The sequence below is a fragment of the Lolium rigidum genome, chromosome 2, assembly GCF_022539505.1.
Source record: "Lolium rigidum isolate FL_2022 chromosome 2, APGP_CSIRO_Lrig_0.1, whole genome shotgun sequence".
Classification (NCBI taxonomy): Eukaryota; Viridiplantae; Streptophyta; class Magnoliopsida; order Poales; family Poaceae; genus Lolium; species Lolium rigidum.
The window spans coordinates 234,829,641-234,847,919 of NC_061509.1; the positions used below are offsets into that span (position 1 = coordinate 234,829,641).

General features: G+C 46.4%; 1 pseudogene; it reads right to left on the minus strand.

The window, feature by feature from the left end:
• LOC124688333 overlaps positions 1–18,279 on the minus strand; it is a 28,613-nt pseudogene that overhangs the window by 1,735 nt on the left and 8,599 nt on the right.

An 18,279-nucleotide genomic window follows, 5' to 3' on the forward strand; every position in this document is an offset into this window, starting at 1 on the left:
GAGGGTCATTTAATAACTGCTTGTTTCGGTATTTTTTTCTGCCCGCTGTAGTATGCAAATATGCATAGCAAGGGTAGTGATGCTGGACATGCTAAGGGCTTGTATGTTGGGTGAAGTACTTGATCCAATAAGTTCATGCAAAAGCAAAGCACTATAGGAATAATCTGTTGTTTGGACAAAAAGCAACTAGTCTGTCCAACTGAGCTTCAAGAAATGTACATACACGACAATTTTCGATTCTTCACTTAACTAATATAAATTCAGTTAACGAGTTCACATGGATAAACTGTAAAAGGATGATGATGAGCAATTCACTTTTTCTCAGTAGCTTGATCATGGAGATATTTAAGCATGGTATGTGCACAAATTTACTAATAGTTAAGTGACATTTGTACCTTGTGGTTTACTACTTCTCCTCTTCTTGCACTTCACATCTCGAGGGTCATTTTCCCACAGCTCTTTCTCCATCTTTCTCACAGCTTCTCTATTTATGCTATCCAGTTCTAGCTCTGTCAGCTGCAAGTCAATGTCAGATAGCTAAAAGTTTGTCAGCCATGATTTTGTAAATGTGTCATGGCAGTATTTAGATGTGAAAATAATATTTTGGTGCAGTCATTGTCACCTACATGTTTTTTTGGCCACGGTATGCAGTGCGCTTCAGCTTGTCCTACATTTTTTTATCCTGCCTTTAGCTTTAGGCGATATCGTGGTTTTCTTGTAAACAATGTTAACAAGAACTTCAACAAATTCTTCGCTTTCTACATCTTGTACTGTTCCTAGTGCAACCAACTGTAAGATGTTTGGTGAGGTCAATCCCACTTCCATCCCTGTTTTGATCTTGTCAACCTGACCATTAAGATACAGCATAACTATGTATACTCATATCAAGTACTACTCAATAATTTCAAGTTTTAATATTGCAAGCTTACCTTCATTGCTTTTCTTGGTGGAAACCAAGCTTTCTGCTTCTTACTTGCAATGATTTCTTCTACCTTCTCTTCCTTAACTTTGATCGATTCTTCGCAGCCTTCTAACAACTTCTTGTATGATGTCTTGGGTTTTGGTTTTGCACAGTCTGGTGCAACCACACATTGTAGTTCCCCAACTTGAGAATCAATGATATTCTGTAGTTTCTTAGTCTTCGGTGGTACTGTTGCTTCTTGGCTTGTTTCACCTACTTGTGTATATGCTTCTGCTGTTATCTTCAAGCAATCAGTTGTTGTTGACTTGAAGCAGTCAGCTGCACTCCTTTTCTTTTTCTTGGGTAGTGTTGTTGCTTCTTTTGTTGTTGCTTTGCTTGATTCCATGTACTGAATACTTGCTGCTGCTCCTCTGACTTGACTTGATTCAGTGATTTCTGTAGGTCCTTTTGCTTCTACTGCTCTCCTCTTGTTTAGGCCAGCTTTGTTGCTCTTTTCTATGCTTTCCTTGACGGTTTGTTTCTGTTGGCTTGCTGCATTTGTTTGCTGCGAGTACTTTCCTCCTTGGCTTGCTTCAACTACTAGTTTCAAGTGATTGGCTCCTTTGAATGATTCCTCTTTTTGCTTCAAGTGCTTGCCTCCTTGGATTGCTTCATCTTTGTTAGCTTCAGCTGCTTGTCTGCACCTTTTTATTGATGCTGCTGCTGCTCCTTCAGTTGCTGGGACTTGCTCAGTGCCAGTCAACATTTTCTTGCCACTGTATTCCTCTTCTGCCAATGTAAAGGTATTTTCCAGATCTTGAGTAGGTACGATGGAGTGCTTCAAGTGCTTCCCTAGAAGTTGGCTTGCTGCATTTGTTTGTTGCGTGTACTTTCCTCCTTGGCTTGCTTCAACTTAGTTTCAAGTGTTTGGCTCCTCAGCTTGATTCCTTGTTTTGCTTCAAGTGCTTGCCTCCTCGGATTGCTTCATCTTTGTTAGCTTCAGCTGCTTGTCTGCACCTTTTTATTGATGCTGCTGCTGCTCCTTCAGTTGCTTCCACTTGCTCAGTCTCGGGCAACATTTCCTTGGCACTGTATTCCTCTTCTGCCAATGTAAAGGTATTTTCCAGATCTTGAGTAGGTACGATGGAGTGCTTCAAGTGCTTCCCTAGAAGTTGGCTTGCTGCATTTGTTTGTTGCGAGTACTTTCTTCCTTGGCTTGCTTCAACTGCTAGTTTCAAGTGTTTGGCTCCTCTGCTTGATTCCTTGTTTTGCTTCAAGTGCTTGCCTCCTCGGATTGCTTCATCTTTGTTAGCTTTAGCTGCTTGTTTGCACCTTTTTATTGATGCTGCTGCTGCTCCTTCAGTTGCTTCCACTTGCTCAGTCTCGGGCAACATTTCCTTGGCAATGGTTGCCTCTTCTTGTGCTGTAGAGGTGGATTTCAGCTCTTGAGTTGCTATGAAGGAGTTCAATTTATCTTATATTAGTTGACTCCTCTCTGTTAGAGCTGCCTGGCTTGCCAGTAGTGTTTCTACCAGGCCTCTGAGTTGCAGGTTCTCTTCTTTTGAATCTCTAAATGCAGATACAGCTTCACTTAGCAGTACACTTGACTTTCCACCAACCACTAGTCCGAATCCATGCATTCTTGACTTTCTGGGATTTGGGAAGATCTGAGAATATAGATCTCCTTCTCTGTGTTCTTCACGGATCAGTGATGGTTTCACATGGAAAGCAGCAGTTATCTCCTCCTGTCAACAGAAGCACGCAACGTCACTTTTTTAAAAAAATTTGTCAGCCAACAATGCTATGAGTTTATACACAAGAGAATGGTACATACAATTTTAGCTGCAGAATAATCGTCTACTGGAAGTCCATCTTTGTTCGTATGGACAATACGGTACAGTTGAGACCTAGATACAGGCTGTCCTTGCTTAATTTCCTGTAATTTGCACAGGACAATAACTTCAAATGAAAATTGCTTCTCAGATTGCACACAAGTACATGGAAATTGCTTATCAGTAATAGTCCATACAAAAAGCATGATATCACATTATACCCTACCCATGGGTATGGTATGAATCAACTATACCACCAAAAAGCACACAGACCAGAACCAGGAAACCTACCTCCTGTTCATGCACAACCGCGAAGCTCCTAGTACCAGCAGTATGTCGAGCATTGTTCTGATTTGCCCTTGTTGCTTTATTTACTGCCGACATTGCCTGTAAGATTATGTAAGTCCATGGATAAGCACATGTGAACAAGTTAAATAATCATGTAGTAATACATCACAACTGACCTTTGTCTTTTCCTTTCGCCAATACTTGCATAGCTTCTCCCACTGATTCTCATGAATCCTACCCCCACAGCCATTTGCAATATTTTGTTAATTTACCTAATTAAGCAGACAACAAACTACTAATCTTCAGATATAAACGCAATACAAGTCTATGTTAGCTAAAACTTTCATCTACTGAAATCCAACACATCAATCAATTTAGTAGTACAATTGTAATGCCAATTCGTTGATAACTCATGAAATAGCAACATCAACATCAATCAACAATAGCAGGGAACTCATCAAGCAACAATAAGCAGCAGCAAATTCCAATTCATGAAATAGCAGGGAACTCATGAAATAGCAGGGATATGGGAAGGAAATTCTCACCAGCGTTGCTATTCTCGCCTGTTACGTAGGTTGCAGGGCGGGTGAGGAACGAGCGGCGTGAATCCATTCACGAGGAGGAGCGGGTTCCATGCGGCGACCTAGGGTACGACTTCGAGGGCGACGGCGAGGTGCGGCTGGGCCATCGACGGCGAGGGCGAGGACCACCTCGACTGCCACGGCGAGGCGCGGCTGGGCCCTCGACGGTGAGGCGCGGCGACGGCGATGGAGCGCGTGGGCCGCGTGGCGCGTCGACGGCGAGGGCGAGGACCACCTCGACTGCGACGGCGAGGCGCGGCGACGGCGATGGAGCGCGAGCGCGACGGTGACGGAGATTGGATGGCGTGGATTGGATGGCGTGGATTGGATGGCGTGGAGTGGACGGCGATTGGATAGCGTGGCGTTGAGTGTTTTTTTCAATTAATAATGCCTGATTTTTAATATGTCTGATGGCGCAAAAGTTTTTAATATGTCTGATTTTTCAACTAACCTGATTTTTAAACACATGTTTGATTAATATGCCTGATTTTTTCAATGATCCCTGATTTTTTCATTAATAATAATTATTAACATTGGCTAAATAATAATTATGGGTGCCATTTTACAATGATCCCTGATTTTTCATTTGTTTCATTTGTTTTTAATTTTAAAAAATTTATGCAAGTTTATTAAACAAAATCTACTAGTCCTAAAAGATCACTAATACTCAAATTCGAGCGAGGGAATCTTGTCCCCACCGGTGACCGAGGAGCAGTTCTCCATCTTCTTTGTGGCATTTTACCCGACCTCCATCGACACATTTGCGTCAAGTCGGCGTTGTACAAAATACTAGCGGTACATGGTTGGTACAAATTATGTCAATTTTGGGTAGTACCAAACAACGGGTAAGTTGACGATTCATACAATTTGGAATAAGGTAGATATGTGGGAACTACTCATAAACCTTGAATAATGATGAATAATTTGAACTAATACATTAAAAACTAATACATTTAAAAAGCAGGGACAATATATGGTGCCCTCACTAATTATAATTTGAACTTTCCAAAGAAGATACAAATCAAATACCTCACTATATCATATGTACCAAAGGAGTGTATACCACCACAGTTGAACATGTCATGTCATATAAGCTACTACTAGCATCATATATCTACCAAAGAAGAAAAACACTTCAGCCCAAAATAGATTCAGTACTACCAGCAGCATTCAGAGAAGAAAAACAGATTCAGTACAACCAGCAACATTCAGAGAAGAAGAAAACTTCAGCTAGTCCCTCATTCCTCTTCCTCAAGCTTCAGGATCTCCATCCTCAACCATGAGAATGGATCTCTCCGGCGCACTGGAACCTCCCTGTCATCTATGAACGTAAACATTCAAACATCTCCCTCCTTTAAGTTGAATGCCCTCACCGCATAAGTCCACGACTTGTTGTAGATCATAGCCTTCCCAGAATCTTGCAACTTCATCCGACAGTACTTCTTTAAATTACTTCTTGTGCTCTTGCTGTGATTCCAAGTCTTACGCAGTGACTGTCCATCATGAACTTAAACAGGAAGGAACGTGTGTACTGCGCGGTGAACTCCTAGAAAGGAATATGTTGAATTAAGTCAGAAACATTTATAAATCAAAGATCATATACAAGAAAGGACAAGCTAAAGGTCAGGCTATTTATGATCTTGAAACTAACAGTTATGCATACATATCAGCTATTTCTAGGCCAGGTTAATAGAAAATTATCAGCTATTTGTTAATAGTGAAGGTAGCATTCTATATCTCACTGTTAAAACAGGAACTAACCAAGAAGCACTCTCCAGATGGTGTCACATTGGATTCGTCAAGTGTGCAAACGTACTCCTTAGTGGCTGGCCTTGGTAACACTTCAGTGACATTTCTAAGAGTCATTCTCTGATGAAAGTTCAATTCAACAAAATTTCAAAAAATGCAGTAATTGTCAAATGGCTGATCAAACCCTGGAAATCCTGGACCTGCATGCAATTTATGTGTAAGATAATGTTTGGAATATTCTTTATAATCATCCGATCCATGTGTACGAAAACAAACCTCTTACTATGATTTCTTTCTTCTCATCATACTCATCTTCTTCGATGAGCAATGCTTCATCATCGCTCATGTAGGGGTCTCTGAAAATAAAATAGTCATCTTTGTCGCTCACATAGTCATCCTCCTCGCTCACATAGTCGTCGTCCTCGCTCACATAGTCGTCTCCATCATCACTGATATCCTCATCTAAATCACTGAAAAATTGTTTGGTTTCAGGAGATCATAAAGAGTAAGTTTGTGCTGTACCAAAATTAACACATGATCATTAGGAAACCTAAGAAGTTACCAATTAACTCAGTCCCCTTCTCTCAAATCATCTGAAAACAGCATCTGTACTACAGCTGGACAAGTGCTACTACAGCTACAGCTACAAGTTCAGGTTAACACTCATACTTTTACCATATGCACACAATATTGGCCAAGCTACTGCAGTAGCTCACAGCCTGGTCAATCATAATATGTGATTCTATAAAACCTGACAGTACAAAATAGCAGATTGAATTTCTAGTAAGACGTTGCTTATGCCATTGATAATATAATATGATTCTCCAAAATCTGACAGAGAAATGACAACTAATGAATTTGTGCTGTACCAAAATTGTGCTGTACCAAAATCTGACAGAGAAATGACAACTAACATGATCATTATAGGAGGATGGAAGGGAGGCATACATCGTTGGCGGACGACGCGCTGTTGGAGTAGGCTGCGCAGGTGGCTGAGGGAGCGCCGGTGGCAGAGGACGCGCCGGTGGAGTAGGCTGCACAGGTGGCTGGGGGAGCGCCGGTGGCAGAGGACGCGCGGATAGCTGAGGGAGCGCCGGTGGTTGATGCCACGCCGGTGGAGGAGGATGCACTGGTGGCTGACGAAGCGTCGGTGGCTGAGGACGCGTCGGTGGCGGATGCCGCACCGGTGGAGGAGGCTGCGCGGGTGGCTGACGACGCGTCGGTGGCGGATGTTTAAATTCAGAGGTGGACACACCAAAATCTGAATTGCTATACAGTAAAGAAATATGGTTCAGTCAGTACCACTAGTACTGTTTAACTGATCAACTATAAGTTTGTCTAGTCGAACAATCATTTGTTATCTTTTTTCCTCCTACATTTTTATTCAGTAATAATGAAGTGGTGGGAGTAGTCACATAAGAAATAACAACAAAGTTTGAAATCTAAAGGAATGTTAAATGCAGAACAAGGATTCCCAGTATCCAACCTCCAAAGTACTTAGATCGCTACTTCTTCTCAATATGAAAGTTCACCAAATATAACATCAGTGTGTCCCACAAGTCTACAAGGATTGTTCATTGTTCTCTAAACTCCTCATTGTGCCGATCAAAGTACTTTGGTAAATTAAAAGTCATAACTCAATTAAAAGGGCTACTATGTTTTGTAGTTAAACTCCTCACTAGATTGTAACTCCCCAATAATTCAACTATGATCATCAAAACGGAATTTAACACATGATGAATCAAGACAACATTGTCTACCAACTGAACAAAAAATTAGTCATACAGAGAGAGGATCTGAAGGCCCAATTTATGTCATTTGCTAACGAATACAAACATGTGACTGTCTGCTCCAAAGATAGCTGAAATAAAACATGCATGAAACAAAAAAAAAACGTCTAAATTCAAGTAAAATTCCATGAGTAAATGATTGTCTCATGGCAAGTCCCAAAGTTTAACTGCAGCAACGCCGCTATCAAGGACAATGGAATATGAGACCGCCTTTGGAAGGGCAAATACCAGCATCCAAAGGCTAATTTTGCAACGTTTGCCTAGGAACATACAAACATGGGAGAGTTTGCTCATCAGGCAAAAGGACTCGGATGTCCTTCCGTCAACACTACATAAGATGTCTAATGCAAAGAATGAAACTACAAAAACAAATTATACTACAGCAGGAACCAAGCTGTGCTAACGATCAGCAGAGAAATTCATACCAACCTATGATCTTTGCACAGCAGAAACATTGAAATAGATAACCACTTGTTAGCACTTTAGCAGGAGGAGAGAAGGGAGGCATACATGATCTCCTGCGCTGTTGGAGTAGGACGCGCCGGTGTAGGATGCTGCGCAGGTGGCTGGGGGAGCGCCGGTGGCGGAGGACGCGCGGATAGATGAGGGAGCGCCGGTGGTTGAGGCCGCGCCGGTGGAGGAGGATGCACGGGTGGCTGAGGACGCGTCGGTGAAGGATGCCGCGCCGGCGGAGGAGGCCGCGCCGGTGAAACCCTGCATTTTTCATTGTCATGTCAGCTGTTAGCTCATGAGATATATGCATATATACGTCTGCATAATCATTTCGATATCTCTTCTGAGGAAAAAAAAAGCAGCTTAAGAGATCTGAGACATGTAAGGGCTTCTTGGTTGCACACTAATGATCATGCCCTCCACTGACCTTGGTTATAAAATCATACTACAATATATTTCCTAAAAGTGCATGGGTGAGCGACAAAGAACAGTGATCCAGAGGTAGATTTACAGTAATGCAAAAGGTGATCCTTAATTTTTGTACAACTTGCTGCATTGCACCACTTTTAATCTGTTTCTTAATTAGTTTGTGCCCCAGAAATCAATTAATTCAGAATTAAGCATGAAGGGGTTATGGAGAGTATGCTTACAGCATAAAGGATGGTGAAGATCTCGGAGCTGGAGTGGAAGACCCATGCGGTGGTGGAGGAGGCTGCGCGGGTGGCTGACGACTCGTCGGTGGCGGATGCCTCACCGGTGGAGGAGGCGTAGGTTGCTGAGGCCGCGCCGGAGGCGGATGCTGCGCAGGTGGCCGCGCTGGTGGCTCAGGCCGCCTCGGTGGCTGAAGCTGCGGCTGGGGGAGGCCCTGCACCGGCGGCGACTAAGGCGCGGAGGATTCCATGGAGCACGTAGGTACGGGTGGAACCGTCGCGGAGGTGGCGCCATGGATTCCGGTGGTCACGGAGGTGCGGTCGGAAATTGGGAATTTCTGGTCGCGGAGGTGGAAGGTGGCGAATTTTGCAATGAAACCCAGAAACAATAAGGAAAATACCTGAGGGTTTTGTGGGGGGTTTGTCTAGTGGAAGGTGAGAAGGTGGAAGGGTGCAATTTTGATACAGAAATACCTGAGGGTTTGTTTTGCAAGAACGAAAATATATATACTGTCCACCGCGAGGGTTTGTCTCTTATCCCCTTTCATTTCTAGGGTTGCCACCTGTGACATCGGCGAAGGGGAGAAGGCGACATCGGCGACATCGGCGCCACCGCGACATCGGCGCCACCGTGACATCGGCGCCATCGCGACATCCTAGGCTCAGGTTGGCTCTCTCCACTCGATCCACTTTCTCTCTCCAAATCGATTCCCCATCCTAGGCTCATCCACATCCTTGGTTTAACGGCATTCAAGATTTGGGCCGATTTTGGTTGGCTGCTCGTCCCCATTGTTGGCTGCTCATCCCCATTGTAGTACATTACTTGGTTGCTAGATTTGGACTGATTTGGTTGGCTGCTCATCCATTTGTTATTTTTAATTAGTTCGTGCAAAGAAACCAAATAAACCTCTGGTGATCATGTTCTAGTAGTTTATATATGATCCAGTGATAGCACTTTGAGTGTATTAATTAAAAATAACCTTAGGTTAATTTGGTCCTCTGAGCCCTTTTGATCAATTGAGTAGCGCATCTAGAAATTTCTCATATAATGCATTGGCTAGTATAAATGAATGGCCAGTATAAATGGATGTGGACCTTATCGAACATCATGTTTATGAAACAATTAATGTTTATTACCAACTAGTAATATATGTAGGTTCTAAAGGCTATCAATTATAACACTGCTCCTTATAAAAAACTATTAACAATTGGAGTATTGGTTAGCGATTAGCAAATAATTTAAACAATTCAAAGAACCTGAACTTGATGGCCACATGTTATAGTTTTTTGAAAAGTTTTACTAAATAATAACAACTTGTTATGGCATCTGATTTGCAGATGGTGTGGCGGTGGGTGTTTCTGTACTGTTGTTTTATTAGATTTCCTAAGCATCTGATTTCTGTCTGTAATGTGAATTGCTACATGCCACTCAAATCTGATTAACAACAGAAATCACTTAAATCTAATTAACTGTCCAGATTTTTTTTACCTGGACTACAACTTGTTATGGCATCTTGTCATCGGCGCGGCATCAACCACCAGTGTTCTTCTAGGGGCTGTGTTTGGATACTCGCATTGTTTTTTTTCCCCTGTTTTGGGTTTTGGACTGGTGACTGCTGTACAAGGAAAAACGCAAACTGGACCTATTTTTGCACTACGATTGGTTGCCATCAAAATATTTGCATGATCTTGTCATATATATGAATGCATCTGCTCAATTTAATCTTGCATTTCCGACAGTATAATCTAAATAATTTGCTATTTATATCATAGTGTGTACTTGCTGGCCACATGGCAACCTTAATGTTCTCTGCCTGTATATCATTTGTTTTGGAATGTGCATCTTCAAAATTGTAGAGCTCATTTTTTTACAGCTTGCACAATATGTACAAAACCATGTATGCTAATCTGTTATTAAAAATCAAGTCACCATTGTTTTATTTAATACCTTGCTATATTTCAGAGATGGAGGTGGGGAGCACGGAATTAAATCCTATCGTGCTCTCTGATGGTGAAGAGGAGATGCCGATGGAAAGTGATTCGGACATGGACGTCCCCGTGCAGCAGCCTGTTGTGGTTCATAGGGGTATGTGTCTTCACATGCCTACAAATATGTCGATTACGAGATAAACGGATATGTCTCTCACATGTACAACTATTATCTGCAGGACCGCGTATAACTGGCAACGAGGAGTATGATAAGCACTGTGTTTGGGGAAACAATCTTGTACTCAATGAAGACCAATGCAAGGCCCTCACAAAGTTGGTTCGTCAGTTCCCAGGAAAACCAATCAAGTACTATGTGTACAGGATGAGCAAATCTTCTGTCATTCAAAAGAACTGCAAAATGGTAACTCCTTGCATAAATTCTTAAAAAATACTAGGTACTGCTAGTTTGCTACTTTGTGGTGCTTTGATCTGATTCATGCCCCCACTGTGTATAAAGCTTTTTGCTTCAAAAATGTTTATATTGGGCATGCAGTTGGAGATTTACTTTTCTTGTTGGAAGCAGACATTGGTACTGTTATTCCTGTGTTAGTATGTCATCTTGCTTAAATATAGAATCTACAAATCCAATATCGATTAAATCTATATTTGCCTTGTGCATGTTTAATCATCACTTACTAATTACTAATTTACTACCAGTAGTTATAACTGCCGTTTTACACTCAGCTTTTGTAGGGTTTGTTAGTGTTGTTGTTTCCTTAGGTGATCATGTGCTACTTGTTGATCTGGTTTGTTTTCTTACGTGATCATGTGTTTTGTTGTTTCCTTAGGTGATCATGTGCTACTTGTTGATCTGTTGTTTTCTTAGGTGACCTTGTTCTAGTAGTTTATATATGACAGACACTCTGTATTTATATAATCTTGTTTTTTCTTCAAATTGTGTAATTTTAGTTGTGGCTCTTCTCCTGATGTAAAGAAGCAGACAAATATACTAGTACTTTAGGAAGAATACAAATATTCTTTCCTAATGATTCTCAAATGTTTCTATTTTGCAAGGAATTTTCCGCAAAGTTCACACAGAGGTACCTCAATAAGTACCTCAGTGATGCAATTGAGCTACCAGTCCAATGTGCGGGATATAAAAAGTACTACAATGTCAAGATGAGGCTAGGACTAGATCTAAAGAGGGCAATGCTGACAAGTGGCTGGGCGAAGGCTGTAAGGAGGTTCGGCTTAGAAGAAGGTTGCGTCTACATCTTCTGCTTCTCTGTCGATAAGAATGGCCATTACCCTTGGCTTCTCATCGACCCCCTGGAAGCATGAAGACGGTGCCAACGGTACCAGTGGTAGCATTTTGGTTTGGTGGTAGCATTTCTCATAGCACTGTTGTGCTAGTTTGAAATGTTGGACTTCAGTAATCTAGTTAAAATATGGACTGTTAAGTAATGGACTGTTAAGTAATGGACTTAAGTACGGACCGTTAAGTGACTGTTAAGTACTGCTAAGTATGGACTATTAGAAATAAACTGCTATGTGTCTATGCTACTGTTAAGTACTGCTACTATGCAATATGGGTAAGTCTGAATGAACTGCAATGTTAGTATATATGTATGGAATGTTGCTTCCATGTGCAGCTTTTCCTCTTTCTATCAGCTTTCAAGTCTGAATGAACTGCAATGTTAGTATATAGTTAACAATCCCTGTTAACTATAGGATTTGGCAATGCTACTAGCTGTTATGTTTGTATATGTTAGCTATAGGATTACCAATGCTACTGGTGGCTGATATAGGATGTTTGTATATGCTAATGTTATGTTTCTATCCCTGTTAACTATATGCTAGCTATAGCATTGGTTTATCCCAGTAATGATCAATTGTGGCATTTAAAAGTGCCCCAAAAGGTATACATCTATTGGGGCACTTCAAAAAGTGCCCTAGTAGGTATACACATATTGGGGCATTTGAAAAGTGCCCAAAATGATCAATTGTGGCATTTAAAAGTGCCCCAAAAGGTATACATCTATTGGGGCACTTCAAAAAGTGCCCTAGTAGGTATACACATATTGGGGCATTTGAAAAGTGCCCCAATAGGTATACAATTAGGGGCACTTCGACAAAGTGCCACTAATTGGCTACTATTAGCCGCACTTTGACAAGTGCCACTAGGACAAGTGCCCCTATATCTATACCGTGGTGTAGTGCGTCCTGGTGTACCTGAGGAACGATGGCCACTTTCCCGTCGACGGCCCGAGGCGCCCGCCACGGCTGCTTCCCTCCCCGCCTCTCTGTCCTCGGCGCGAGCTCTGTTGCTACTGCTCGGCGGCGATCATCTCCCTGCGCAGGTGCTCCGGGAGCCGCAGCGTGAACCTCTCCAGGTCGCGGTCGAGGCGGACCACGGCGAGGGAGTGGCCCGTGGAGTGCGACCGGGCGAGCACCTTCCCGGCCGCCTTCTTCGGCCGCGACCGCATGGCGCGCCGCTGGGTCCCTATCCGCTGCAGCTCCATCGCCTCCTTCCTTCGGCCTCCTCTTCGGTCAGCACGTCGATCACCACGGCTGGCGTCGTACCAGCCCCGTGTTCTTGTTCTTATTCTTGGTGGCGTTGTGGCACGTCATGGATTTCGCTGGAGGCGCTGCTGGCTTCCTGCGGCGCTGGCGGGGCATGATTAGTTGTCGGCTCGTCGTCGCTGCCGGTGTCCTTGCTGGGGTCGAGGTTGCAGCGGCAGACCGGGCAGGTGACGTGCCTGGCGAGCCACTCGCCGATGCAGTCCGGGTGGAAGGCGTGGCTGCACCTGGGCAGCAGCCGCAGCCGCTCGTCGTCCTCGAACTCGCTGAGGCACACAGCGCACTCGAGCGGCACGGCCTGTTAGACTAAATATGTATGATGTATTCCTATACACATACGTACACATTTGTAATACGGACTTTATACCATATATATATATGTGAGATCCCTACCCGATGAGGCACATCGGGGTAGGCTATTCTATTCTACGCACGTATCTCTCGTTACGGTTTTCATGGTATCAGAGCGGGTCCTGACCTAGGTCGTCGCTCGCCCGCTGCAAGTCTTCCGCCGCCGCCGGCCGTTCCTCCGCGCCGCCGTCTCTTCGGGCCGCGATGGCCTCGACTGCTGAGTCCGCGACTCTCCCCGCGACGCTGCCGGGCGATACTCCAAGTGCTGGCTCGCCGCCGCCGGCCCTCCCGGCGTCGACTGCCCAGCAGCCGCTGTCCGTCCAGCCGGCTCTTCCGGCAGCTTCCGCCCCCGCATCGTCGGGCGCCTCTCCGCCGCCCGTCCCGGTTCCAGCCATGGCCGCAGCTCCATCCAGCGGGGCAGTCCCGCCAGCGATCTACACCGACGCGGCGCTGCTGGCTGCTTCTCTTGGACAAGGCTCTGGCCAGGGACACGGGATTCCCTCGTATCCAGGGTACTTTCCCGGCTACCCTGGGTACCCAATGATGGGCTGCTACCTGCCTCCGCCCATGACGCCACCCTCCTTAGGGTTTGGCACGCCGGTGCCGACAACGGCGCTCGCCCTGCCCTACGGCTCTACTCCACCATCGCCGCCGGGCCCTGCTGCTCCATCGATGCCAGCGCCGCCTCCAATTCAGCAAGGTTTCCAACATCAGCCGTTCCCCGCACATGGTCTACCACCGGTTGTCACCATTGCCTCGTCCATCACCATTAGACTGACGAGCGAGAACTACTTGTTCTGGCGTGCCCAAGTCGGTCCGCTTCTTCGCAGTCATATGCTCATGGGATATGTTGATGGCTCCCTTCTGTGTCCTAGTCCTCATGTTGTTGTTCCTCATGCCGGTGCCATGCATCATGCGCATAATCCGGCTCATCAACACTGGACTCAGCAGGACCAAGCTATTCTCTCCGGGTTTGTCTCCTCGATGACTGAAGGCGTCCTAGGCATGATCATGTTTTCGGGCACCTCTCGCGAGGCTTGGGAGACCCTAAGTGGAGCTTTTGCCTCCACCTCTATTGCTCGGTCCTCTGCGATTCGACAGGAGATGGCTGAACTGAAGAAAGGAAACAAGACCGCAATACTTATTTTCATCAGATGAAGGCCCTCTCAGATTCTCTCACCAGCATTGGCGAACCCCTGCGCGATGCGGAGTTTGTCTCATATATACTTGCTGGACTTGATGAAGAGTATGACGCACTCTACCAAGTGGTGACGAATCGTACCACTCCTATAGCAATTCGCGACTTGTTCTCCCAACTTCAGGCTACAGAACAGCGTAAATTGGCTCAGCGTCGGTCCAGTGGCTCCTCGCAGTACCCTGCTGCACATCTTGCTGCACCTCCTGCGCCTCCTGCAGCTTTTGGGGCCGGTCGTGGTGGACCCCGGCCTTCCACACCTTTTCCATCTGCCAAGCCCACACCTGCAGCTACCACGCCCAAGCAGTCTGGTGGGCGTACTCCTGTAGTCTGTCAGCTCTGCGGGATTCCGCGCCATGTGGCCTCTCGGTGTTACAAGAGGTTCAACCGTGATTTTCTTGGACTTGGCAACGATGGCAGTAATACAGAGAAGCAACTTGCTATGGCGATGTCTGCCTCTCATGGCTCTTAGGGTGCTTCTCAGTCCGTAGACCCGGCGTGGTATGCGGACTCCGGTGCCACTCACCACATCACTAGTGAGCTGGACAACCTTACTTCGCGCGAGCCCTACCACGGCACTGATCAGGTTCACACAGCTAATGGCACAGGTATGCACATTCATAATGTTGGTCAAGCTATTTTATCCACTCCGTCTTCTAGGTCTCTAGCTCTCAATAATGTTCTTCATGTTCCTAAAGCCACTCGATTTTTTTTATCTATGAGTAAGCTTTCCCATGATAATAATGTGTTCATTGAACTTCATCCTCATGATCTTTTTGTAAAGGACCTGGTGTTATCACCAGATTTAGACCGGATCAGAGGTGGGCCGCGATTGGAGATGGGCTTGAAGAATATACATGGGAGAGATACATGAATCGGCCTTATATGTAAAGTTTGGGCTAGTTTGCCCGTGTATCTGTAATATAGTAGATTATGTGTCGGTTAGATGGAGTTTGGGCTCGTGCCCGGTTGGGATTATTCCCACGTTAGAAAGTCTACGGACTATAAATATGTATCTAGGGTTTATGAAATAAACAACAATCACGTTCACCACAAACCAATCTAGGCGCATCGCCAACTCCCTTGTCTCGAGGGTTTCTTCCGGGTAAGCATCATGCTGCCTAGATCGCATCTTGCGATCTAGGCAGCACACGTTTATTCGCTGTTCATGCGTTGCTCGTACTGAAGCCTTGTTGATGGCGAGCAACGTAGTTATCATAGACGTTTTAGGGTTAGCATTGTTTCATCGTATCATATGCTTTCGTCCATGCAACCCTTAGACGTCTAGCCGCCCTTACACCTATCTTGGGTGTAAGGGCGGCACCCAGCTTGATCATTATTCAGTAGATCCGATCCGTTATGATTGCTCCTTGTTCTTCAAGGATTAGTTTAATATCTGCATAGTTAGGCCTTACAAACGGGTTGAAGGATCCGGTGGCGCGTAGGGTGTAGTTTGCTAGCCCTAGACAGGATGTTCCGGGGATCAACTTCGTGTTGGTTTTTAGGCCTTGTCTAGGGTCGGTTTACGATCACCGTGCGTGGCCGCCGAGCTCAATCACGAGTAGGATGTTCCGATTATGTGGTGAAAACCCTAAATCGTAGTAGGTCGTTTTAGCTTTATCTTGATCAAGCAGGACCACCATCCGATCGTACACCTCATACGGATCATGGGTGGATCGGCTCCTTGAGCCGATTCACGGGACAACCCGAGAGCCGATCGAGGCTCGTATTTAATGTTTACGTGTATGCCATGCAGGAAACTAAGCGAGGCACATCCAACACCTTCCCGACCGGGTATAGGTCAGGTGGCACGCCCTTGCATCAGAATCGGACGTGCGTGCCGAGTCTTTGCGGGCCGTCGCTCGGAGGGACCGGGGCCAGCCCGCAGATCCGGGAGCCTCCCGGCTCTACGGTGTTGCCCGTCGCTGCTCGCCGGTGGGTTTTGACCGCAACACATTTCGGCACGCCCGGTGGGACAATCTTCGACATCAACCGCATCGCCATCTACATCCGAGATGGCGGAAGGCACTCCGATCACGTACGAGGATCCGACCGAGGAGCTCAAGAAGAAGTATGACGAGGTCAAAGCAATCCTCGAAGCCGACCTCATCGGCTCTTTTCACGGAACCCGCTCACACGGCATCGGGTGGAAAGGGTTCTCACCGAAGGCGCGCTCGATGGAGTGGACCTGTACGCCCCGTCGGAAGAACGCACCAGGTCTCTGCGTCAGGAGATTAACTTCATGGTAGCTCATTCGCTACACCGCCATTCTGAGAGCCTGGTGAACACTTGGGAGCGTGTCGCTCTTCGCGTGATCCAGGAAATCATGAGGCATCAATACTCTCCGTCAGGACCAACTCTAGGGACTCATCAAGGAGAGATGCCACTCCAGTCCCGACCACCGCTGCCATTCGCGTTGGCAGCACCAGAAGTGCCGAGTTCACCGGCATACGTCGTCTACAAGATCGGTGGTGACCCTAGTGATTACCAGTTCTTGCATGAGGCGCCTAAGGAGATCCCTCACGGATACACGTGCACATACGTGCCAGGACTGCGATAGCTGGGCACTCACAAACCGGACCGCAACGAGCGGGGACTTCGGAACGAGCGAGGAGGAACTTCGGGAACAGATCTCGAGAAGCGAGACGTGGCTAGCTAAGTATGCCACTCCGACAAACCTCCGGAGCTCAGCTCCTGCAGTTGGCTCGAGGCTGGAAAAGCAAGCATGGCTGGCTAAGTATGCCACTCCGGCGAATCTTCACAGTTCGACTCCTGCAGCCAGCACCGCGGATCATATCAGTACCATCTTGAAAGACCAGTTCAGCATGGTGCCGAAAAGGAGGACAATCGGCTATTCCAAGCCGTACCCCAACGAGTGCGAGTTGATCCCGCTACCACCCAAATATCGGCTCCCTGATTTCTCCAAGTTTAATGGATCAGATGATTCCAGCTCCATCGAGCATGTGAGCCGATACTTGGCACAGCTGGGCACGATCTCAGCATCGGATGAGCTGCGTGTGAGGTTCTTCGCACAGTCCCTCACGGGATCGGCTTTCGGGTGGTACACATCATTGCCACCGAGACTCAATCCGGACTTGGAAGCGGTTGGAAGAGCAGTTCCACATGCGGTATCACTCGGAGGCTTCCGAGGCTGGCATTGCCGATCTAGCACAAGTACGACGAAGCGCGGAGAAACGAGTGTCAGAATACGTCCAGCGCTTCGGGACCGTTAGGAACCGATGCTATTCGGCTCGTGTGACTCGAAAAGAAGCGATCGAGTTGGCGGTGGTGGGTCTCGCATCACCGATCAAGGACGTGGCCTCCCAAGCAGACTACCCTTCACCGGCGCACATGGTGCGAAGGCTGTCGATATACGAACAGCGCCACCCAGATGTATACCAGGATAAATTCAAGCGTGCGGTGGTCCTGGTTGAGGCAGATGAAGATGAAGGTTCTGCGGGAGATCAAGAGGTAGCAGTGGCTGAATGGACTCGAGGGGCAAGCCCCGTGCCCTGTAAGTGGGTTAAGCCACAAGGTCCTCCAAGAGGGTTTGACTTCGATGTCGCCAAGGCTGAGAAAATTTTCGACCTCTTACTCAAGGAGAAGCAGCTAAAGGTACCCGAAGGCCACAAGATCCCCACGGCTCAGGAACTGAACGGAAAGCCATACTGCAAGTGGCATAACACGTTCACCCATGCATGCCACCAATGACTGCAGGGTGTGGCGTCAGCAGGTCCAAATGGCGATAGAACAAGGGCGTCTAATTTTCAGCCAGTACGCCATGAAGGTCGACACACACCCCTTCCCCGCCGTTAACATGGTGGAGTACACTTACCCTGGAGGGTGCCAGCCAGGATTCTCGTTCAACATCAACATGGTAGGACCCGGGCACCACTCCGGTAAGGACGGAGACGAGGGCAGCTGCTCTCATAGCAAGGACACAGAGGAAGCCGTTCCACGCGATCGGCTCCGACACGATG